Source organism: Nicotiana tabacum, chromosome 16 (genome assembly GCF_000715075.1).
Source record: "Nicotiana tabacum cultivar K326 chromosome 16, ASM71507v2, whole genome shotgun sequence".
Taxonomy (NCBI): domain Eukaryota; kingdom Viridiplantae; phylum Streptophyta; class Magnoliopsida; order Solanales; family Solanaceae; genus Nicotiana; species Nicotiana tabacum.
In genome coordinates this window covers 76,652,725-76,679,470 of record NC_134095.1, presented here as the reverse complement: position 1 = coordinate 76,679,470, position 26,746 = coordinate 76,652,725, and the positions used below count along the sequence as shown (strand labels likewise).

The 26,746-nt window shown below is 38.4% G+C and overlaps 1 pseudogene; it reads left to right on the top strand.

Annotated features, from left to right (window-relative positions):
* Nucleotides 1-25,832, top strand: part of LOC142170293 (F-box protein At2g34280-like) — a 106,720-nt pseudogene extending 80,888 nt beyond the window's left edge.
* Nucleotides 25,833-26,746: the final 914 nt, after the last annotated feature.

Below are 26,746 nucleotides of genomic sequence, written 5' to 3'. Positions count from 1 at the left end.
CGCATAGCTTGACTTGAAGATGTCCAGCTTCTGAACTCTCCTGCGCGGCTGCGAGACTGGTTGGATTGGACCGGGTAAAAGGGTATTTGGACTGGGCCTGAACTTTCTTTTAAAATTGGCCCAATCCGATTTTCTTCTCTTGTTTCTTCTTTTCCTTCTATTTTCTTTTTAATTCCTAATTACCAAAAATTTGTCAAATAAATTGTAAAGCCAAAATTAACTCAAACATACTAATTAACCCTTAATAACAATTATCACACAAGATTAAATACAAAGATAATCACCCACTTTGACATTAAACACTTAAAATGCGAAGTACGTTATTTTTCAATTTTTCATTTTTTGTAAAACGAACATTGTTTAATCAATTCCTAATTGTGAAATTGAACCCTAACTACACATGCAACACTTATTTTATATTTTTTCTTAATTAAAGTAAAAACAAACATGCACAGGCAATTACAAATAAATCACAAACAACACAAAACTATTTTATTTTAAATTTATGGGAGTAGTTCTCGTAGGGCAAAAATCATGGGCTCACACTAAGTTATGCTAAAATTATGATTCTAAGTTGTATGCAATATAGAGAAAGGCACTAGGGTCGTGGCATGTACTTAGGTGGTCAACTAACGGGTAGAGATTCCTAATGCAAGAATGATGACTATGGGACTTATGCTATAACCGTTGCACTTTTGCACCCACTCTCACACCTCTCGGTAGAGAGAGTGATTTTGCCCAATTGACTCTCTCGAGACCAATTGGGTAGGCCAATTTGCCCAAGCAACTTATGGTTCAAGTTGGGTAATTACTCTCTCGAGGTTTAACCCGTTAATTGGGACTACCATTCTCATGGGTCCATCCCAATTCCTTGTTAGAATTAATCTTGGGGTCATAGACTCTCTTTCTCAAGAAGAGTCAAGACTCACTAAGCTAGACTTAGTGTTTGCAACCACCAAATCTTAATGAAAACATAAGATTAATTCAAATAACAAATACCCAACATCATTCATGCACTAAACAATCATACCCATTAATTACCCACACTAGGGTTGAGCCACAACCCCAGCTAATAGGTTTAGCTAGCCATAATAGGAACAGAAATTGAAGAAATAATAGATGAAATTGACATAACAATTAACTACAATGTTAATCTACTCAAATCCACATTAATACTAGAAGAAATTGCCCAAAATAGGCTAAAATCATGAAATCCCGAGTTCAGCTGCTCTATGCTCTCAAAACAGATCTGGAAAAACCTCCTGCTAAAAAGTAAAATGTTCTATTTATACTACACAGGAAAAACCAGACAAAAATACCCCTGAGGGTCTGGCGCGGACCGCGCACAAATGACGCGCGGCCGCGTAGGGTTTTGGGCCTTCATATCTTGCTTCTGGCACTGGGGGGCGCGAACCGCACAAAATGACGCGCGGCCGCGTGAACTTCATCCACGCGGACCGCACTGATTAGGTGCACGGCCGCGTGGGCTTTTGCCTTGAATGATTGAGTCTCTGATACTCTTAGGCGCGGACCGCGTGAAAAGCGGCGCGGACCGCATAGCTTGACTTGAAGATGTCCAGCTTCTGAAATCTCCTGCGCGGCTGCGTGACAAAACAGTGCGGACCGCGCAGGTCCTTTTGATCCCCCCTTTCAGTTGTCTTTTGACACTTGGCAGATTTCACTCCTGTTTTAGTCGATCTTTAGTATTTGTCATCTTGTAGCTCAAACCTGCAATCAAGCGCAACTTGTAAGCATTTTGGGACTAAGTTCTGGCAGTTAATGCACAAAGCGTAGGTAAGAATGGGTATAAAACATGTAGAAATCACAGTTATCAGTGAACCTATCCAGTCTCCACAAAGCATCGGCGGACATAGCCGCTCCATCGCTGGTCTGAGCTATGGAACTCGGCTGAACTACCTTAACTGGCTGAACCGCTGGAGTCTGAATCTGGGGAGCCACCTGCTCCGGAGTGCGTGTAGTAGGATTCTGAGCCCCTCCTCCAACCTGAGAAGTGGCTGGTGCTATAGGAAGCAAACTTGTTCGGGTGACTCTCTCCATAAGGCCCACCAATCGAACCAGGGCGTCCTGAAGAACTGAGGTGGCAATGAAACCCTCTGGGACATGAGCTGGGCCCATCGGAGCTGCTGAAGCTGGAACCTCCTCATCATAATCAACATGAGGCTCCACCTCTGGAACTATTGCTCGGGGCTGAGCTCTGCCCCTGCCTCGGCCTCGGCACGGCCTCGGCCTCGCCCTCTGCCCTAATAGGAGTTGCTGTTGGGGGCTCGGGCTGCTATGTGGTCGATGAGAAAGCACATGTCCTCGCCATCTGCAAAAGAACGGAGTAGAAATTCAATTAATATTGGGGAAATAGAACCGCACGACAAGAAAGAACATATGTGAAGTTTTCCTAACTCAGTAGCCTCTGGGGGATAAATATAGACGTCTCCGTACCGATCCCTCAGACTCTACCGAGCTTGTCCGTGAGTTGTGAGACCTAAGTAACCTAGTGCTCTGATACCAACTTGTCACAACCCGGATTTCCCACCCTCGGGGTAGTGATGGCGCCTACTAATAGGAGCTAGGCAAGCCAACTTAAATTACCTTCCGTTTAACACACATTCTTTTCCATAATTGTCAACATGTAATAAAGGCAACATAATTAAAATTTCAAGCGGAAGTCTTAACTTATATAAAAACTGAATAGAAATGCGAAAAGTTTAACATAATCCTCTACCCAAGATTGGTGTCACAATGCTCACGAACTTCTAAGATTTACTAAATACAATCGTCTAAAAAAAATTATAAACTGTTTGTTTCGGCACAAAAGATAACAAACTGAATAACGAGAGAGAGACTCCGGGCCTGCGGACGTCAGCAAGCTACCTCGGTGTCTCTGGACTTAAGTCAGCTCCTGATCAAATCCTACTGCTGAGGTCAAAAAGCTGCTCTTGGATCTGTGCAAAAAGATGCACAGAGTGTAGCATCAGCACAACCGACCCCATATGCTGGTAAGTGCTTGGCCTAACCCCGGCGAAGTAGTGACGAGGCTAGACAGGACCTACCAAAAACAACTTGTGCAGATATATGCAATAAAAGGAAATATACAGAATTTAACAGCTAATAGGGGGAGCATGCTATGAGGAGCTAACAGTTTCAAATAGAAATCCTCAATAACAGAAAGAAGTAACAAAGCCAGAATGTCAACAAGAATCAAAAGTCAACAATTTGCACGGCATCACCCTTCGTGCTTTTACTCTCGTCCTCACCAAAACAATACATGGCATCACCCTTCGCGCTTTACGCTCTTCCTCACCCAAACAACAATCACAAGGCAAATAGGGTAAGGAAATCTATAACCTCGAAGTAAATCAAATAAGAACAAGTAATGAAAGAAACAACATAACTTGGATATCAACAAAGAATCAGAAAGCAACAAATACACGGCATCACCCTTCGTGCTCTACGCTCTCGTCCTCACCAAAGCAATCATATAAATGAAATATGCACGGCATCACCCTTCGTGCTTTTACTCTCTTTCCTCACCATATAATTAATAAAATCGGCGCGGAATGGTACATCGTGTGGCACGGCATCACCCTTCGTGCTTTACACTCTTTCCTCACAATAGCAAACAATGCACGGCATCACCCTTCGTGCTTTATCACTCTTCCTCACCCAAGCAATAATCACAAACAAGGGGAAAGGGAATAGATAAATAATGATAGAAATCCCGGCAAGGGAATACAAATAAACAGCTAACTCCCGGCAAGGGAGCACAATTAAGCAGTTAAAAACCCGGCAAGGGAACAATATCAATAATCTCAGCATCCCGGCAAGGGAGATAGTCAACAAAGCAACAAGCATCCCGACAAGGGAGCAATTCAATAATTCTTTCTCTTTCTTTCACTTTTACCTCTTATCTCACTTTACCACCTGAGCCAACGCTCCAAAGGGGTTCAATCATTTCATATACTTTCACGCTTTATGATATACTCGAGCCAATGCTCCAAGAATGTACAAATCATAATTCTTCCTCAAACTCTTCACATTATATGAAATTTATCAATTTAACAAGGAAGAGGTATCACAAAATCCGAATAAACACAAATAAGACTCACGGTCATGCTAGACTCCGGTGTATAGATACTCGTCACCATGCCTATACACCGTACTCAACAATTAGCAAATAGCAAACAACACTCTAATCCTATTCCCTCAAGCCAAAGTTAGAACAAACACTTACCTCGAATGCTCCAAACTCAACTCAAGCCTCTAGTATAGCTTTACCCCTCGAATTCGGCTCCAACTCAGTCGAATCTATGAAATATTGACTTTACAATATTAATAATAGCTAAACAAACTAAAGCTAATGCCTAAATATGAATTTCTAAGATTTCCCCCCAAAATTCCAAAAATCGTCCCCGGGCCCGCTTGGTCAAAACACGAGGTTCGAACCAATTCCATGTTACCCATTCCCCCATGAGCCCGGATATACAATCTGTTTTCAAATTCGACCCCAAAACGAGGTCTAAATCGAAGAAAATCGAAAAGCCCTAACTCTACCCCTTTTCCCCCAATTTCAACCCTAGATTACATGATTTAGGTTTAGAAACTCATTAATTAATTAAGGAAGATGAAGGAAATGAGTGGGAATTTACTTACCCAAGAAGCTTTGGTGAAGAAGTGCTCAAAAATTCGCTCAAGAGCTGTGGAGAAGAAGAACTCGTGTGAAATATGGACTAAATCTCGTCATTGTTCTGTTTTGGGTATTTAAAATCACTGGGCAAAAATGCCCTATGCGATCGTGAAGAAGGTAATGTGATCGCATATGGTAAGGGGAAGCCGGTCATTGTGATCGCGGAAGGGCTGCTGCGAACGCATAGAAGAAAAGGTTGTGCATTCCAGGTTTGGACATAATGAAACGCGAACGCGGATTAAAGGTTGTGTTCGCATTGAAGGATCTGGCTAAGCTATGCGATCGCGGATGAATCTATGCGATCGCATAGAACAAATGTGGGGAACCTGAAGGATTACTCTATGTGATCGCAATGCTACCTATGCGATCGCATAGAACTGGATACCAGAACATCAGAACTGAAACTTCTACAGTTTTTTTTCTAAGGCCAAAACCACTCCGAAACACTCCCGAGCCCTTGGGGCTCCTAACCAAACACACACACTAACTCAACAACATCCTACGAACTTAACCATGCGATTAAATTGCCAAAATAACATCAAAAACAACGAATCAAGCCTCAAAATCACCAGTTTTTCTCAAACTTCATCAAGTTTCAAATTTAGGAATTCAAGTCCGAATCACGTCAAACGACGTCTGATTTCAACCAAATTTCACATAAAGCTCTTAAACCACATATAAGACCTGTAACGGGCGCCAGAACCAAAATACGGGTCCGATACCAATGCTTTCTAATTCATTTTTATTTCAAATTTTCATATTAAATTTCAGAAAACAATTTCTTTTAAAAATTCATTTCTCGTGATCGGGACTCGTATTTAGATTCTGGGCATACGCCCAAGTCCCATATTTTTCTACGGACCCTCTGGGACCGTCAAATCACGGGTCCGGGTTACCCAAAATGTTGACCAAAGTCAACTTTAACCATTTTAAAGCTACAATTTATCAAATTTCACATAATTTAACACATAAGCTTTTCCAGCTACGCGCCCGCACTGTGCACGCAAATCGAGGAAACTAAAAGTGAGGTTTTCAAGGCTTTGGAAGCACGGGAAAAGGGAGAAAATCGGTGATGAACCTTTGGGTCGTCACTGTAAGAACGTGATTTTTGCCATATATGAGAATTACTCCCAAAAAATTCCAAAAAATAAAACAATTTTTTGATTGTTTGCAATTGTTGTGAATTTTGTGTTATTTTTCTTGTATTGTTTGCATTTTGTCTGTGCATGTTTATTTGCTAAATTAATAAAAAAAATACAAAAATATGTCGCATTTGCATTTAGGATTTAGGTTTGCAGTTATGAGTAATTAAGTTTGTTTTACAAGAATAAAAATTACAAAAATAGGCATCTTTTGCATTTTTAGCATTTAATGTCCAAATTGTGTGATTTTATTTTTATTGATGTTTAATTTTGGGTGATAATTATTATTAGGAGTTAATTAAATATTTTAAGATAATTTTGGTTTTTATAATTTAATTTTAGCATTTTAGTTTTATTAATAAGTAAAAGAAAAGAGAACAAAAAAAATATAAGGAAAATCGGATTGGGTCACTTTCTAATTTAAATCAACAATGGCCCAATTCAAATAAAACCTCACCGGGTCGACCCGACCCGGTCCGCCCCATAACCCAAACAAATCCCAACCCTCTTCTTCCATTTTTCATTTTTTTTTCATTTTTGGAAACCTAAACCTAAAAAAAACCTAAACTACCCCCCCCCTCTCTTTTTCTTCTTCTTCTCCAAGATTCTCCAAGAACCTCTCCCATGGCTGCCCCCCACAGCAACACACACACACCCCACAGCAACACACACACACACACACACAGCAACACACACACACACAGCCCTCGTCATCAACACCCCTCGAACCCCAATCTCATGGCTGCCTCGTCTTCATCTTCTTCGAGCTCAAACGACAACCTTGAACAACCTTCATCGTCCTCACCTCCACGACCAGTGTTGCCGCTGCTTCGTCTTCATTTTCCGTCGTGAAACTAACCACCATGAACGACATCGACCACTGCTGCTGCTTCTTCTTCTTCATCACCTTCTCCGCCGGCGACTACCAACAGCACAGCAGCTCCAAACAAAAGCCAAGCAGGCTGCTTTCTTCTTCGTCTTCATCGTCGACACTGCCCAGTCGACCTCCAGCTGCCTCGATGAGCTTCTGCTTCACCTCCCAGCTGCCTCGTCGAGCTCCATGTTCAGCAGTAGCAGCTACTACTGCTTCACCGCCTCCATAAACCACCATGAACGACCCCAAGCAAACCGGGATGTTGCTGCCTTCTACTTCGTCTATCTTCGACGGGCTGCCACTGCCTCGTTTTCAAACGATACCAAACGACCATCTTCTTTGATCGTCCGTTCGTGGTCATCTTCGGCGTCGAGATATTTTGTTGCGATAATTGTTTCCGGGCAGATTTGTTTTCGTTCAAGTTCATCGTCGTTCCGATCCGGTTAGTTGGTTTAAGTTTCGTGTCTGTCCTTAATTTGTTTGATATTTTCGGATCTGAAATCAATATATGTTTGATATTAATTTCGTGTTTATCGTTTTTTTATTTTATTTTCTTTAGTTTGTTTCATTTTTTCTTGTTTACTTTTTATGTAGAAATTGTTAGTTTAATTATAATGTTGTTAGATTTAAGTTGAAGTTCAATTAATTATTTCTTCAATTTGTTTTTATTAATTTAAAAGGATTTAGTTTTAATATAGAGTGTTAGTTTAATCGCTTGAATCCGTTCTTTGTTGTTTAATTTAGATTTAATTCGTGTTCATTTTTTTGTTTGAAGTTCATTTTAATCCAGTGATTTAATGTGAGTTTATGTTTTGGTTTTTAATTGTTTGATTTAGTTTGAATCTTGCATCTTTGTTGTAATGTTGTTGGATTTAATTTGAAGATCAATTGATTATTTGAGTTTAGTGATTTGAATATGTTTATTTGTTTTGTTTAAGTTTAATTTGAATTTGAGATCAATGATTTGAATATACTTGTTTGTTATTGTTGTTGAATCTGAAAATAGGTTTGTTGTTAAAAAAATATTGTTCAGTCAAAATAATTCCAGTTGTTTCCTTGTTGTTCATCATTTAGTTTAAGTTTGTTCATAAAATTTAATTAGGAATTGGTTATAGCTGTTGTATTTTGGTTAGAAGTGACCAGATGAATTGGTTATAGCTGACATGGTTAGAATGGTCAATTGCAGTATTTTCAGGGGTAAAATGGTTATTGCAGTAATTTCAGAGGGGTATTTTTGGAATTGAAAATCTGAACAATTTTTTCTTTTGAGTGCTCTGTCCATTAAGATTAAATAATATTTAAATAATATTAAAATAGTACATGGTGGGGGACAAGACATAATGTAGTGGGGGAATAATATAATTGTTTAAGGTAGGCATGGGGGACAAGATATAGTGGAGGGGATAATGTATTTGTTTAATCAGTAATGGGGGACAAAACATTAGGAAGTGGGAAATTAAAGGGGGATGGGTAGAAAATAGTGGGATTTAATTTTTAAAATGCTGAAAGTTGGTAATAAATAGAGGGGCTGGACACAAATAAAAAGGGGCTGGAGATTGAAAAGAGAGGGAATTCCGAAAATATTAAGACTTCAAAAAAATAAAATAAAAACATTCTGGAAATTTAAAGAGAGAGCAGTATACACCTGATATACAATCTAAATATTCTGATATACGGATTCGAAAATTAAGGGTTAAACATTAACTAGTCTTTCAATCTGAAAAGATTCCCTTTACTTATGCCCGTTGATTGTTGTTGGTGTCTCTGGATTTTCGTTTGATTTGTTCCTTGAGTTTGGTTGGTTGTTTGCCACTACTTCACTAGTTTGCTAGATTTTTATCTTGATTTTAAAATCTGTCACTGGTTTCTCATTGCTGGTTGTTACTGGTTGCTGGGTGTCGCTGTTGTTGTATGCTACTGTATTTCTGCTGATCTTCCTTTTCTTTTGCTTCCAATATCAGGTACACAACTGACACGCTGGTTACTGTAAACTGAAACATGAAGCATGAATATGAAATGAAGAGTTGAAGTTCTGAATTTATCTTAATTATATTCTGAATTTTATTTGTATATATACATTATTTAGCTTACTCTAATCAGAATCATGTAGCTGTTTAATATATATAATGGAACATCTGACGGTAGCTTAGCGGACGAACTATCTATGTATTGCCTAAAAATAAATAAATGGTGTAGTAACTATGTCTAGTTAATTCGTTATTGTTGGATGATTATCATGTCTCAAAAAGCATGTTAGCTGATTTAGACTATTTTTAAACATTCAACAGTTAGTTCATTAAACGAATAGATCATTTCGAAACTTGTAGGAATATTGTTTAGCTAAATACTATTGGTTAATTTCAGCATGTAAAACGGTTTAGGATTAAAATTAGATTGCCAAGTTTTTTTTAATTTGACAAACTGTGAGCATGCCTAGTATAATGTAATTAGGTAGTAACATGTGAATGAGATGGCCCGGGTCCAGTTTGTACCATACACATTGGGTCTGGGCCCGCATTGGCAACGGACTGCCCTGCTTGCATCATTTTCAGATTTTACGAATCATATTCGGAACCCAACTATAACAACTCGTAAGCATGTAAATAAATTAGGACCTTTTCTCTTTCATTTTGTAGAGACAAATCTAATAGAAAAAATATAGGCACTTTAGGATTATCCTGTTAATATAAATGAGATGAGCCTCACCCAATAAAACGTATAAGTTGCGGGGCCCTCAATAAAAGGTTAATAATTGTATAGACTTCGGGATCGGTCGTTTAGCAAATTTTACGACCTTACCCAAAAAATAATGATACGTTAGTCGCTTTAGGCGCGCCTTTAACAATTTATTTTCTTAAACTCGGGTGCACATTTATGTGACCCAAATCCAAATCTCAACAGAGTCGAAATATGTCGATAACCACGGGTACATTGATGTGACGTGGTTCGAGATATATTTTCACGATGTTGTAATTCTCGATAAAAATAATAATAATGATAAAAGCGGTTAAAAGTCAAAATTCGCACATATGTTCAACATGTATTATATCAGATAATCAAGCCGAATATAACAGTTGAGTGACCGTGCTAGAACCACGGAACTCGGGAATGCCTAACACCTTCTCCCGGGTTAACAGAATTCCTTATCCGGAATTCTGGTGCGCAGACTGTTAAATAGAGTCATTCTTTTCCTCGATTCGGGATTCAACCGGTGACTTGGGATACCATAAATCTCCCAAGTGGCGACTCTGAAATAAATAAATAAATCTCGTTTTGATTGTCCTTTAATTGGAAAAAACTCCCTTCCGCGCCCCTTTGCAGGCGGCGCGGGCGAAAAAGGAGGTGTGACAGCTCTGGCGACTCTGCTGGGGATACTGCCTAGAATCTCTAGTTCAGGGTTCAGAATTCGAGCTTAGATGAATTGTTATATTTGGCTTTATTTATTATTTGATCTTATTACATGTTTTAGCTTAAAAATGTGCAAAATGATGCTTTTACTGCTTTGATATTATTTGAACTATACATATAAACTGTGCCGAAACCTTCTCTTCTTACCTTTGGGGATGTGCTTACTGGTTGAGACTCCCTATTCTGTTAGTGTCATACCCTAAATAAAAGAGGCTCGGAAAGTTTCTAAGTCGGCTGGCCTTTTGGTTCCCGAAAAGGAGCTCCTTCCTCAACTCGAGTTGTCCGCTCGGGTACACTGTCTAGAACACCGACCTAGGTTTTGAACATAGAATAACGTGACTTCATGCCGGATCCCTAGTAGGAATGCTTATTTGCATCACATTGCATTTGACTTAGGGGACTCAACACAGGGGTTGGGTCCGACTTGGACTAGCAACCTGAGATGAAAAGACCATCCTGATGCATCCTATTTGTTTTCCGTGCATTTATTTGTCTCGCGCCCGCATGCTGACCGGCTTTTGAATATCAGGAATATTGTAAAATTGAAAGAAAAAAGAGAGAAATAGCGGTTAGGGAATTAATTGTTTATTTTTGAAAAACCCAATGCCCAAATACTGTCAAAACTCTGCCGAAATTTTGAGAAAATGAGAAAAAAAAATGTTTTATTAGTTTGTTTTACTAAAAGCAAAGGAAAAATAGAAAAAAAAGTCGTTGTTCTGTCTTTTTTTCAAAAATAGAAAAGGAAAATAGTTTGTCTTGCCATGAAAAATGAAAATGAAAAAGAGTCTTATTTTTAAAATAGTTTTTTTATTTGTTTATGAAAATGCCAAAAATGAAAAGGAAAAGAGTCGTGCTTTGAAAGTGGTTTTGTTATTTGCTGCCAAAAATGAATGAAAAAAAGAGTCTTGTTTTAAAATAGTTCAGTTAATCGCCCGAACTACGCGGGTCTGATTCTCACCGGATGTGAGATACGTAGGCAAACCTCTTCGGTTCCGGCCCACCATATTCCAAAAAATCCAAAAATATTTTCCATTACTCATTCTTTTAGACCTCAATTAAAAAAAAAATACAAAAATATTTCCTTTTAATCTCTCTCAAAATCCAAATGATTTGTTTAAAAATTCAAAAGAAAATTCAAAATTCAAAAATATTTTTTCTTTTCTTTTGTAGTATTTCTTTCAGAAATTCAGAGTAATAGTCCAAAAATATTTCCTTTTTCTTTAGAAATTTTTTCGAACTTTCCAAAAAAAAATAAGGGGAAAAGAAGTTAAAATTAAAAAAAATATTTCTTTAGTCGTCGTTTCTTTTCAAAAAAAAATAAAAAAAAAATAAAAAAAAAAAAATCGAAATCCAAAAATATTTTCTCTCTTCTTTGTAAGTATTTTTATTCGAAAAAAAAAGAGTTAGTTTATTTCCTTTATTTCTGATTGGCGAACTACGCCGGTTTGATTCTCACCGGATGTGAGATACGTAGGCAACCCTAATCGGGTCCAACCTCCCCTTTTGCTAAAATAGCTAAAAAATTAGCCAAATGTTCCCAAACGGGGTGCCGGAAGGCTGATTTTGCATAAACAGCCACCTTTGGTTATGTTTTGATTTTTGACCCTCACAGCCTTAAAATTTTCGTCCCTGAGGCGCAGAAATGTCGTGTTTGCAATACCGGGTCTTTTATTCTAATTTGAAAAAAAAAACAAGAAAAGAGTCATAAATAAATTGGGTCACGCCGTTTTGTCAAAAATAGCCGAATGTTCTCGAAAGGGACGCCGGAAGGCTGACTTTGCCTAAGCGACCATCTTTGGTCATTCTTTTGGGTTGTGACCAGTTATCCCGCACAACCTTAAAATCTTCGTCTCCGAAGTGCTGAAAGGTCGTGTTTGCAAAACCAGGTCTTTTATTCTTTGAAAAACAAGAAAATAGTCAGTGGTCAAGTGAATACCGTTTGGTTTTTAGTTAAAATAAGCCGGCACGACTTCGGTGATGTCTTAAACCCTTCTTGCCAAGATAGCCTTAGAGTATCTTTCAGTTGTCGAAGGGCTATTTTCGTAAAAGAACGAACAAGTTTGTGAAAGGTCGTAAAATAATCCTTCCCGGCCTTAAAATTCATGTGAAATTGAGAAGGGGCCACGTCGAAAAACAACCATTTGGTTAAAATTGGCATATAGGGGAAGGAATCTGGCTGTTTGTTTTTGAGTTTGTAATTCTTTGATTAGAGTATGCGGGCTATTTGATTTTCGAGACCGTTTGTTGTCTTTTGTCAAAGTCTGTTAGTATGGTCAGTTTTTAAACTTTTGTAATCAAGTTTGTTTAAAATGAAAATTGAAAATTCCAAAAAAATGTTTTATTATTATTTACCTTTTATTGGTCCGAACTACACAAGGTCTGATTCATGCGGGGTCATGATACGTAGGCAATCTCCATAAGATTCGACCACCACTGAAGAAAAAAGGAATAATAAAAAAAAAGAGAATGAGAAATAAAGGAAAGTGCGGGAGATTTTCAAAGGGGCACAATTACAAGAAGCCAGAACGACGCACGTAACTGAAGTGAATGCATGATAGAACGGTTTAACTGCTTAGGTGCACTGCATCTCTGATATATGATTATCTGTCAAATGCCCTAACACTAACGTGATGGCTTCACTTTGTTGTGTTCATATATAGAAAAGTGGTTGGTTGTGGTAACTCCTCCCTGCAAAGCAAAGTCAAAGGACAATGACTCAGAACCTCAGAACCGAGTGGGTCGGTACCGATGACCGACAACAACTGGTCGAACGGAACAACGGGTTGGTAGAAGAAGTGAAAATGCTGAGACAGCATGTGGCAGACATGTATCAGGCATGGATGACTGGGAAAGCACCACCCCCGCCACCGCCAAGCTTCTTGAACTCTGTCCTTACCCAAGCACCCAACACCATAACGGATGATCCCCCACACTCTCCATCCCAACCCACTTATTGTAGCTTTCCCAGCTACCCGAGTAGCTCCATCACTCGTCAACGCTACTCCCCTCCCCAACGCTACTCTTCTCCACGAGACTCCCAAAGACATGCTTCACTTTCCAAATACCCAGCTCCACAAAAGGCCTATCCACACTCACAAGCCTACCGAAAGCCCTCTAGATCAGGTTTCCGGCCCAATCAAGCATTTAGGAACGAGAGGTTGCTGAAACGAGAAAAGGATTTCACCCCTATCGGAGTATCTTATGCAAGTCTGTTTGAAAGGCTAAGGAATGCTGGCCTGATTGAGCCGCTCCCCGCATATACTCCAGATCCACGTGCAAGAAGCTTTGATCCTGCTGCACGATGCGCATACCACTCCAACGTCATAGGGCACAGCATTGAGAGCTGTCGTAATTTGAAAAGAGAAATAGAAAGGATGATCCAGGAAAATCTGATTGTGATCCAAGATAGTGACACCCAAAATATCGCGCAGAATCCTTTACCTGCACATCATGATGAACACTTTGTGGGGAAGCTGCCTGATGACAGGGAGCACTCGAATCCTATTGGGAACTTGTTGACTGAGGTTGATGATATTGAAGTTGGTAATAGTCTTGGCAATATTGATGCGAAGCTCAGTGGCTAAGATGCCAGGTTTGATAAGTGGGAGGACGCTCCATTCCTTGGTTAGCAAGAGAGAAGCTTTTGGTGGCTTATTTTGATGTCATTTCTGTTGTCCGGATTATTCTTAGGGTTGTAATACGGATATTTTCTTGTGTCAAACTTTCTTATCTTTCCATTTTGTCATAGAGTTTTGTTTAGTTTTGTCCAGGTTGTTTCGGGATTTTATTCTGGTTTGTTTTTGTTTGTTTTGTTATTTAAACCATTTCACCGGTAGTCTAATGCAAAATCCGGCCTTTTATTATTTCCAGTCATTTTCTTTGTTTAGTTCTTTTTATCCTTTTGTTTTGTCCTCGTTCAACGCCGATTCTAGTGACATGACATGTGTGCACAGTTTAGGCCTAATCTCAAGAGTTAATCATAAATCCATTGGGAGATGTTCGGGACACTTAAGGGAAATAGGAACAGCTTGATATCCTTTGAAGCCCGAGCCACGTGAAACTGGGGCAAATAAAACATAAAGAAAAACCATAAAAGCAAGTGAGAGTGTTGCCCAACGGTGCTTTAAAAATGATAAATGAAAAGGCGAACATGTGAATATAATTGTCAAGTCCAGCGCCATCAGAAGAGGCTACAAATCTTTGTTTAATTGTGTTGTTTGCACTTGGCATGTTTTGAAGACTGGAATGACGAAGACATTTTGTTCTGCTACCTAAACACTTTATCATTCGTTACCCCTTTTGAGCCTTATTTATTTTCTTTCATACCCCTCGTTCGGAATCCGTAGCCAAGGTTAGAAACACAAACGTGGAAGAAAAAGAAAAAGAAAAAAAAGGGAAAAGAAAGCAACAAAAACGGAAAAAAAAACAACAACAAAAAAATGAAAAGAAAAGAGAAAGTGATAACAAAAACAAAAGTCAGAAGAAAACAAAGGAATTGGGAACTACGTTTGACCTGATTCCTCAAAGAGGATACGTAGGCGCTTTACAGCTCGGTCATAGTGTGCATAGTGTAACAAAAAATTAAAAAAAAATCCCAAGCAAGAAACTGGGGCAAGGGTTGCGCTTGTTGTAAACAAATATGGTTCCGAAGGTTGTAATTTTGAACCCCAAATTGATTTGTTTTTGAGCTTTTAATACCCTTTCTTTCTAGCTTATCCAAAATCCCACATTACGGTCCAAAGAAAGACCTTCTTATTAGTCTTCAAAAGATGCCAAGTCAAACAAATGAGAGTCTTACCGGTGAACATAACACTCTGATCCACAACAGAAAGGACTCTAATCCCCAACAGAAAAGAAATAAAAAGAGAGTCTTCTAGGTAACACCCCAATCCCCAGCTGGAAAGTAATACAAATGAGAGAGTCTTATCGGTGAAGATCTTCACGGGCACCGTAAGGCGATGAAAGCTGAGAGAAAAATCAAAATGAGAGAGGCTTGATAGTGAAAACCCTTCGGGCACTACAAGTCGAATAAGATTGAGAATCAGATGGGGAATCGCCAAATGAAGATCTTGAAAGACGATTGACGGCAGAGGATAGGCCACATATGACCATTGGAGTCGGTATCGGCGTTTGATAGGTTTTTATTTATAGTTTTTCTTGGTAAAGAGTCCTCTTTTTCCTTTGTCTTTTATTTGGTTCCTTTTTGTTTATCTTTCTCCTTTCATAGAAAAATTCCCCAGTAGAGTCTGTTTGGTCAGAACAAGTGACAAATGACTTCAAAATCTGCCATCAGCTTTCCAATTATGCAAGGCTAGATTCGATTAGAACATCCAAATGGTCTAAGTCCGGAATGAACAAGCGCGAGGCCAGTGTCAAGAAAGATATCTCCAGCAAAAGGAGATTGACGAAAGGATGGACGAGTGTCAGGAGGGATATCCCCGCCGAAATCAAAGGTTATAAACCTCAAGGCCAAGGCCCATGGACAAATCAAGAAAGAACAATACGGAGAGCAATGGGCATGATTTGAGAAATTCATATGAAACTAAAAGGTCGTGGAAATGCCAGTTTCCGAGCTATGCCACAAAAGAGGAGGGATATCCCCAGCAGAAAAGGTTGTTTTCAGTGACACGAATGAACAAAGAATGTGGTTTATCAGCAAAACATTGCAAAATCCTCAAGGGGAATCAGCTATCATGGAAAAGATACCTGGTCAAGAGGGAAAAACAACGTTGAGAGGTTGGTGAATAAGGAATAGGCAATAAGGTCGGAAGTTATCACCCAAGTTTCAAGATATCCAAACGACGCAAAGTAGGGCAAGTCATTCTAAGACCAGCAGGAATATCATCCCCAGCAAATACCATCATCCCAAGCAAGTTTTGATAGTGTAATAGGAACGCAGATCAGGGAAGGAGAAAGGGAAAAGCCATCCCCAGTAGGAGTATCACAACCAACCACCACGTTTTAAACTAACAAATTTTGTTTGATTTGAAACAGGTAAAGGAAATGGCATTGATGACGGAAATGCATGCCACAAGAGAGATTATCAAACTGGGGCAGAAAATTTTCCTTTCATTTAGAAAATTTTCTGGAAGTCAGATACCCATTTGGGGAAGAATAAAGATAGCACCAGTCTAAAGGGAAGTGGTCTTTGAACCAGTGTTACCCCCAGCATAACAAGTTTTAATGAAGGAAGTTGTTCCCCAGCGGACAGAACAAAAGGATGAAACTTGTGCTCGAAAATTGCAAAAGGCCAGTGTCATTCCCAGCAGCCTTCAGAAGAGTGAAGCACTAGTTTGGAAGGAATCAAAATCCCCCAGCAGTGTTATCCTTGACAGAATTATCCCCAGCTGATAACATTTTATTCCCAGCAATGTTGAGAAAGAAAAGTTTTGAAGGAAGTAGTTTTGGAAAAAGGGGAAGAAAGGAGATTCCCCAATAATATTATCCCCCAACAAGTAAGTAAATAATTCCCCAGCAGTGTTATCCCCAGAAGTCTCGGGGAAAGACAACACGAGCTTTTAAAGGAGAAAGCCATCCCCAGCAAGGCCACAAATCGGCCACCATTTTAAAAAACTGATAAAATTTTCTTTGCTTGAGAGTTGAAACAGGAACAAAGCAGCGCAAGGAAAAAAGAAAAGAAAAGAATAAATTACAAAGGTAAGTTTCTCAAACCTTTGATCTTTACATTTTCCTCCTAGGATAAAAGTCCTAGTCTGATGGATTTCCCTCCCGATACAATCTTAGTCCGATGAAATTTTCTCCTAAGATATCAAATCTTAGTCCGATGAATCTTTCTCCATCACTCGAAAGGAGCTCGATTTATTTTCAAAGAAATTGTTGAAGTAAGGAGCCCGCCTGTAGAACGGAGGTTGTTAAATTTTAAGTTGAAGAAGTCAGGAGCCCACCTGTAGAATGGCGATTTAAATTTCAAGTTTTGAAGTTGGGAGCCCGCCCATATAACAGAGGAATATATTTCAGTCTTTACATTTAAGTTAAAGAATTTTGGGTTCATCCGCCCTCGAATAGGATATTTTGGGTTCATCCGCCCTCGAATAGGATATTTTGGGTTCATCCGCCCTCGAATAGGATATTTTGGGTTCATCCGCCCTCGAATAGGATATTTTGGGTTCATCCGCCCTCGAATAGGATATTTTGGGTTCATCCGCCCTCGAATAGGATATTTTGGGTTCATCCACCCTCGAATAGGATATTTTGGGTTCATCCGCCCTTGAATAGGATATTTTGGGTTCATCCACCCTCGAATAGGATATTTCGGGTTCATCCGCCCTTGAACAGGATATTGAATTTAATCCTTTCTCCAAAGAACGTTTAATTTATTTCGACCCGAGTGGTCCTGCTTGTATGAACATTGCCAAAATATATGTTTCATAAATCATTGCCAAAGGCAATTTATTTTCAAAGTTGTGGATGAGGTCAGGAGCCCGCCTGAAGAGAGGAATGACAATTTATTTTCAAAGTTGTTGATGAGGTCAGGAGCCCGCCTGAAGAGAGGAATGGCAATTTATTTTCAAAGTTATGGTTGAGGTCAGGAGCCCGCCTGAAGAAAGCAATGGCGATTTATTTTCAAAGTTATGGTTGAGGTCAGGAGCCCACCTGAAGAGAGGAATGACGATTTATTTTCAAAGTTGGTGTTGAGGTCAGGAGCCCGCCTGAAAAGAGGAATGACGATTTATTTTCAAAAGTTGTGGTTGAGGTAAGGAGCCCGCCTGAAGAGAGGAATGGCGATTTGTTTTCAAAGTTGTGGTTGAGGTCAAGAGCCCGCCTGAAGAGAGGAATGACGATTTATTTTCAAAGTTATGGTTGAGGTCAGGAGCCCGCCTGAAGAGAGGAATGGCAATTTATTTTCAAAGTTGTTGTTGAGGTCAGGAGCCCGCTTGAAGAGAGGAATGACAATTTATTTTCCAAGTCATTATTGAGGTCAGGAGCCCGCCTGAAGAGAGGAATGGCGATTTATTTTCAAAATTGTTGATGAGGTCAGGAGCCCGCCTGAAGAGAGGAAAGACGATTTATTTTAAAAGTTGTTGATGAGGTCAGGAGCCCGCCTGAAGAGAGGAAAGGCGATTTATTTTCAAAGTTGTTTATGAGGTCAGGAGCCCGCCTGAAGAGAGGAATGACAATTTATTTTCAAAGTTGTTGATGAGGTCAGGAGCCCGCCTGAAGAAAGGAAAGGCGATTTATTTTCAAAGTTGTGGTTATGGTCAGGAGCCCCCCTGAAGAACAGAATGGCGATTTATTTTAAAGTTGTTGTCGAGGTCAGGAGCCCCCCTGAAGAACAGAATGACGATTTTATTTTTCAAAGTTGTTGGTTGAAGTTGGGAGCCCACCCATATAATAGAGGAATACATTTCAAGTCAGTAAAGCAGAAGAATCCAACCGGAATCCCTAGCGGGAAACAACAAGAATCCCCAGCAGAGGAAGGAAGTCCAAGACACGATGGAAAAATAATGCGAAAAGGAAATAAGCAGTTCGAGATCGGCAGTCAAGGGAGAATACAAGACAAATCGGAAGTAAAGAAATACCAGAGGAGTCACCGAGACATCAAAGCAACAAGAGACACAAGAGCATGATCTAGATAAGATTTTGTAATTCATAGACTATGGTCTAGTCTAGCTTCTTGTTTTCTTTCAGCATGGTGTAATAAGGAGATCGAAAAGCAGTAAAAACAACATGCAACAGCAGTAACATTGCAGTCTCATGGTAGTCCCAGCTACCAAAACTTCCCGAACTACATTAACTTGATTCCCTTCTAGCCAGGGATATGTAGGAAACCTTTGAAGCAAAGGTTCGGTTAAACTTTTTTCAAAAAATGCTTCACACGGAGTACTCGGATGGGCAAAAAATCACTCACTTTATCTTTGCACGAAAACTCTTCGTGTCTTTGGACAAAGAGGGGCAGCTGTAAGCACGTGATTTTTGCCCTATATGAGAATTACTCCAAAAAAATTTCAAAAAATAAAACAATTTTTTGATTGTTTGCAATTGTTGTGAATTTTGTGTTATTTTTCTTGTATTGTTTGCATTTTGTTTGTGCATGTTTATTTGCTAAATTAATAAAAAAATACAAAAATATATCGCATTTGCATTTAGGATTTAGGTTTGCAATTATAAGTAATTAAGTTTGTTTTACAAGAATAAAAATTACAAATAGGCATCTTTTGCATTTTTAGCATTTAATGTCCAAATTGTGTGATTTTATTTTTATTGATGTTTAATTTTGGGTGATAATTATTATTAGGAGTTAATTAAATATTTTAAGATAATTTTGGTTTTTATAATTTAATTTTAGCATTTTAGTTTTATTAATAAGTAAAAGAAAAGAGAACAAAAAAAAATATAAGGAAAATCGGATTGGGCCACTTTCTAATTTAAATCAACAATGGACCAAATCAAATAAAACCCCACCGGGTCGACCCGACCCGGTCCGCCCCATAACCCAAACAAATCCCAACCCTCTTCTTCCATTTTAATTTTTTTTTTCATTTTTGGAAACCTAAACCTAAAAAAAAACCTAAACTACCCCCCCCCTCTCTTTCTTCTTCTTCTCCAAGCTTCACCAAGAACCTCTCCCATGGCTGCCCCCCACAACAACACGCACACACACACAGCCCTCGTCATCAACACCCCTCGAACCCCAATCTCATGGTTGCCCCGTCTTCATCTTCTTCAAGCTCAAACAACAACCTTGAACAACCTCCATCGTCCTCACCTCCACGACCAGTGCTGACGCTGCTTCGTCTTCATTTTCCGTCATGAAACTAACCACCATGAATGACGTCGACCACTGCTGCTGCTTCATCACCTTCTCCGCCGGCGATCACCAACAGCACAGCAGCTCCAAACAAAAGCCAAGCAGGCTGCTTTCTTCTTCGTCTTCATCGTCGACACTGCCCAGTCGACCTCCAGCTGCCTCGACGAGCTTCTGCTTCACCTCCCAGCTGCCTCGTCGAGCTCCATGTTCAGCAGTAGCAGCTACTGCTGCTTCACCGCCTCCATAAACCACCATGAACGTCCCCAAGCAAACCGGGCTGCTGCTGCCTTCTGCTTCGTCCAGCTTCGACGGGCTGCCACTGCCTCGTTTTCAAACAATACCAAACGACCATCTTCTTTGATCGTCCGTTCGTGGTCGTCTTCGGCATCGAGTTATTTTGGTGCGATAATTGTTTCCGGGCAGATTTGTTTTCGTTCAAGTTCATCGTCGTTCCGATCCGGTTAGTTGGTTTAAGTTTCGTTTCTTTCCTTAATTTGTTTGATATTTTCGGATCTGAAATCAATATATGTTTGATATTAATTTCGTGTTTATCGTTTTTTTATTTTATTTTCTTCAGTTTGTTTCATTTTTTCTTGTTAATATTTTATGTAGAAATTGTTAGTTTAATTATAATGTTATTAGATTTAAGTTGAAGTTCAATTAATTATTTCTTCAGTTTGTTTTTATTAATTTAAAAGGATTTAGTTTTAATATAGAGTGTTAGTTTAATCGCTTGAATCCGTTCTTTGTTGTTTAATTTAGATTTAATTCATGTTCATTTTTTTGTTTGAAGTTCATTTTAATCCAGTGATTTAATGTGAATTTATGTTGTGGTTTTTAATTTTTTGATTTAGTTTGAATCTTGCATCTTTGTTGTAATGTTGTTGGATTTAATTTGAAGATCAATTGATTATTTGAGTTTAGTGATTTGAATCTGTTTTTTTGTTTTGTTTAAGTTTAATTTGAATTTGAGCTCAATGATTTGAATATACTTGTTTGTTATTGTTGTTGAATCTGAAAATAGGTTTGTTATTAAAAACATATTGTTCTAAAATAATTCCAGTTGTTTCCTTGTTGTTCATCATTTAGTTTAAGTTTGTTCATAAAATTTAATTAGGAATTGGTTATAGCTGCTGTATTTTGGTTAGAATTGATCAGGTGAATTGGTTATAGCTGACGGGGTTAGAATGGTCAATTGCAGTATTTTCAGGGGTAAAATGATAATTTCAGTAATTTCAGAGGGGTATTTTTTGAATTGAAAATCTGAACAATTTTTTATTTTGAGTGCTCTATCCATTAAGATTAAATAATATTTAAATAATATTAAAATAGTACATGGTGGGTGACAAGACATAATATAGTGGGGGAATAATATAATTGTTTAAGGTAGGCATGGGGGATAAGATATAATGGAGGGGATAATGTATTTGTTTAATCAGTAATGGGGGACAAAACATTAGGTAGTGAAAAATTAAAGGGGGATGGGTAGAAGATAGTGGGATTTAATTTTTAAAATGCTGAAAGTTGTAATAAATAGAGGGGCTGGACACAAATAAAAAGGGGCTGGAGATTGAAAAGAGAGGGAATTCCGAAAATATTAAGACTTCAAAAAAAACATTCTGGAAATTTAAAGAGAGAGTAGTATACACCTGATATACAATCTAAATATTCTGATATACGGATTCAGAAATTAAGGGTTAAACATTAACTAGTCTTTCAATCTGAAAAGATTCCCTTTACTTATGCCATTTGATTGTTATTGGTGTCTCTGGATTTTCGTTTGATTTGTTCCTTGAGTTTGGTTGGTTGTTTGCCACTACTTCACTGGTTTGCTGGATTTTTATCTTGATTTTAAAATCTGTCACTGGTTTCTCATTGCTGGTTGTTACTGGTTGCTGGGTGTCGCTGTTGTTGTATGCTACTGCATTTCTGCTGATCTTCCTTTTCTTTTGCTTCCAATATCAGGTACACAACTGACACGCTGGTTACTGTAAACTGAAACATGAAGCATGAATATGAAATGAAGAGTTGAAGTTCTGAATTTATCTTAATTATATTCTGAATTTTATTTATATATATACATTATTTAGCTTACTCTAATCAGAACATGTAGCTGTTTAATATATATAATGGAACATCTGACGGTAGCTTAGCGGACGAACTATCTATGTATTGCCTAAAAATAAATAAATGGTGTAGTAACTCTGTCTAGTTAATTCGTTATTGTTGGATGATTATCATGTCTCAAAAAGCATGTTAGCTGATTTAGACTATTTTTAAACATTCAACAGTTAGTTCATTAAACGAATAGATCATTTCGGAACTTGTAGGAATATTGTTTAGCTAAATACTATTGGTTAATTTCAGCATATAAAACGGTTTAGGATTAAAATTAGATTGCCAAGTTTTTTTTTAATTTGACAAACTGTGAGCATGCCTAGTATAATGTAATTAGGTAGTAACATGTGAATGAGATGGCCCGGGTCCAGTTTGTACCATACACATTGGGTCTGGGCCCGCATTGACAACGGACTGCCCTGCTTGCATCATTTCAGATTTTACGAATCATATTCGGAACCCAACTATAACAACTCGTAAGCATGTAAATAAATTAGGACCTTTTCTCTTTCATTTTGTAGAGACAAATTTAATAGAAAAAATATAGGCATTTTAGGATTATCCTGTTAAAATAAATGAGATGAGCCTCACCCAATAAAACGTATAAGTTGCGGGGCCCTCAATAAAAGGTTAATAATTGTATAGACTTCGAGATCGGTCGTTTAGCAAATTTCACGACCTTACCCAAAAAATAATGATACGCTAGTCGCTTTAGGCGCGCCTTTAACAATTTATTTTCTTAAACTCGGGTGCACATTTATGTGACCCAAATTCAAATCTCAACAGAGTCGAAATATGTCGATAACCACGGGTACATTGATGTGACGTGGTTCGAGATATATTTTCACGATGTTGTAATTTTCGATAAAAATAATAATAATGATAAAAGCGGTTAAAAGTCAAAATTCGCACATATGTTTAACATGTATTATATCAGATAATCAAGCCGAATATAACAGTTGAGCGACTGTGCTAGAACCACGGAACTCGGGAATGCCTAACACCTTCTCCCGGGTTAACAGAATTCCTTATCCGAATTTCTGGTGCGCAGACTGTTAAATAGAGTCATTCTTTTCCTCGATTCGGGATTCAACCGGTGACTTGGGACACCATAAATCTCCCAAGTGGTGACTCTGAAATAAATAAATAAATCCCGTTTCGATTGTCCTTTAATTGGAAAAAAACTCCCTTCCGCGCCCCTTTGCAGGCGGCTCGGGCGAAAAAGGAGGTGTGACAGTCACAATAAAAATCAAGTATTTGTAGAACAGTAGTTGCAATATATGCTCCAGTGTGTTTTGAATCAACAAATTTATAACCGATAATACGTTTTTGCAAGTTCCAGTGATGATCAACCCAATGACATGTAACAGTTAAATAATCACAACCATTAGGACTACGACCTATATCAGATGTGATAGACACTTTACAATCTAAGTGAAAAAATACACAACGAATATACTGAAGATATTCGATTTGAAATTTAAAAACATTATTTCTAACCGTGGTCTTAGGAAAACCTTGAAAAGCAGGGTTATAAGTTTCTTATATATAATGCACAAAAGCAGGGTGAGAAGGGAAAGTAAAAGGTAAGCCACAGACAGCCACCATTTTTGCTAAGTTCTCACGATCTCTATCTTTGTTATATTTGCGTAAAACATGACAAGAAGCAGGGTCAAGTTGTTGTTGAATTTGATTAGAACTAGATCCACTAGGAGTGTCAGTACTGATGGTAGGATCTATAATTTTTTCGGCTTCTATGTTAGCTTGTATCCATAAAGATTTGTGATCCCTTATTAAGTGTCTACTTAAACCCCCCGTCCCACCACTTGTTGTGTGTGCAAATACTTGCTTACATTTTTCACATATAGCACGATGATTGACTTTATCATGTTTAAAAAATTTCCATACAAGTGATGTTTTGGGACGTTCAGCCTTAGGCTTACCCCTTACAGGGGGTACAGGGGGTAAAGCTCCAGACTGAGATTGACTTTGAGTTGGAGCTTGTGTTGCGGGACTAGTGGGTGTTTCATCTAATTCTTCTTCCTCATTTTCTTCATCCTCAAAAAAAATATCATTGCCAAATTGTCTTTGTAAAGTTTCATGATCTAATTGTTCTCCGACATGAACATCATAAAATGTGGGGGGTTGGGGGGATGAAGTTTCATCAACATGAGTCATTTCATCAATATTCTTTCTAATTCTAGGTCTAGGAGAAGGGTTATGATTAGGATTACTACTACTTTCACTTTTACTATTTTTTTTACTATTTTTTTAAAAATACCAAATACATTTTTAGGTGCCATAATTTAAATATGAAATTAAATTAAAAAAGCTAAAACAAATATTAACACACACAAATGAAATACGAAAATATAACACGTAAAGTAAACACAAAAATTAAGCACTAAAATGATACGCAAAAATTATATATTAAAATTAGGAGATGGAACGAGTGCACCGTGATTAAATATTGAAACTTGAAGAAATTGCCCAGAATATTGCTCCAAATACTTGACGAATTAATTTGAAGCTTGAAAGTTGCTCCAAAACATTTGCCCAAATACTTGAAAGTTGAAACTTGAAAGTTATCACTTGATACTTGATAGTTGATAGTTGATACTTGATAGTAACAAAATTGAGAGAATAATATAGAATATAGATAAAATATTAGAGTGTAAGAGATTTGAGAGAGAAGATTGATTTTTTGTGGGAAAAAATGAAGAAGAATGAGGGGTATTTATAGTAGAAAATAGGTCCAAAGTGTAATTTAATAAACTTAGGGGTTATATTAAAAGTTTGGGGGGGTTAGGGGGTGTTTCGGGGGGTAGGGGTTGTTTGGACCGTTGGTAACGGCTTTTTTTGCAATTTAAGTCGTTGTCCAATGGCTAATTTTTTTAAAAAAACTGGCGGGACGGGACGGGACGAAATGGGACGGGACAAACGGGACGAAATGGCCGTCCCGTCCCATCCCGTGTCCCGTTTAACATTGGCCCATCCCATTTAACTTGAAGCGGTCCGTCCCGTCCCGTTGGACAGCCATAGTATCAATGCAAATTTTTCCGTCCTAACGCCCACCAATTTGGCCAGCAAATCCAATTTGGTAACTTAGACTTATTCATTATAGGGATTGGACCCCACATATATGACCGTCTATTCCTTATGCAACAACTCGTGGAAGAACCTTACACCTGAATTCCTTTCCAGCAGTACCTTAATATATATTGTGCTTCTTGATGTCACTTATGTCAACGGGGTTTATTATTGGATTTTGAGGGGCCTCAATGAAATCTACAGCATACGCTCGTTTGACATGGGCAGTGAACAGTTTGGGGGAGATGCAAGGAAAGCTATTCCAACTGACTTGGGGTGGTGACTTGCTTTCTATGTTAGCTGGTGACGCCGGTAAGGCTATGACATCCATATATGATGTGTGCGTAATGAAACAAAAGGATAGCAGGACAAAAGTTGTTTCTATTCAACCTCTAATAGATGCTCATTGGCCTCGCGGCATCTGGGAGGATGATAAGATGATTTTCAAAATCACTGAAACTTCATAGCTGGTGCTATATGCATGACCCTACAACAAAAGAAGTTACAGATCTTGGATTTCAGCTGCACCTTACCTACGGTCGTTGTTGGGTTTTCAATTACAAGGAGAGCCGAGTTCTAATTAAGAGGATCGAGATAATTGACCACTTTTTCCATGTCATAAAAAAGGAGCAGCCCGTTACACCATCCCAGTTCACGCAGGGTCTGAAAAAGGGTCACACCCTAAAGAGTGTAATGTATGTAGCCTACGTTGATGCAAGCATTAATAACTGATTTCACAGTTCAAACCCATGACCTATATGTCATACAGAGATAACTTTACCATTGCTCCAAGGATCCATGTCATACCAATAGATAACTATTTAGGGGTCTGCACTATTCAGATTAAGTCAAAAATCAAAGAAACTGAAATTTTTGATATATTTCTTGGTTTGGTTTCAGATGAAGAATTCAAATATTTTGTTTTTTTGTTCGATTGTGGATTTCTTTGAATAAAAATCGGAAAATAAGAAAAACCCAAAATACTTATCTGTTTTTATTTAGCATTTAAATTTCCTATGTTGTTTGAAATATAGGGTTTTCCTATCACTCGATAATTATCTTTCTGGTTTCATAAGTTATCATGTCAAGGGGCATTACACGTACGGGTGGCAAATGTACTGGTTGGGTTGAATTTGGGCGGGTCAAGATGGGTTAGGTCAATAAGTGGGTCATTGCCCAACCCAACCCAAAGTGTACTTGGGCTAAGATGGGCTGGGTCAAGATGGGCTAAATAAATCATAACCCAACCCGCCCAACTTGACCCATATTTTAGAACCATGCTCATCTTGCATAAAAAAACCTTTTACCTTAAAATGTATAAGTTGAAAAATATTTTGCGGGCGAGGGTGAGGATGGGTGGTGCAGAAAAATGAAAAAACAGAAAATTCAAAATACAATAAAAAAGGTATAAAATTTTTTTAAGGGGTTTGGAGGGGTAGGTAGAGTGTAGAGGTGGTGCAGAAAAACAAAACAAAAAATACCAAAAAAAAAAGAAATTTTTTTTTTGACGGAGTTTGTGCGGGAGGAGGGGGTAGGGTGGGTGGGTGATGCAGAAAAATAAAAAAGAAGAAAATTTTAAATACAAAAAAAAGTGAATTTTTTTTTTGAGGGGGTTTGAGGAGGGGGGAGGGGGTAGGGTGGTGGGT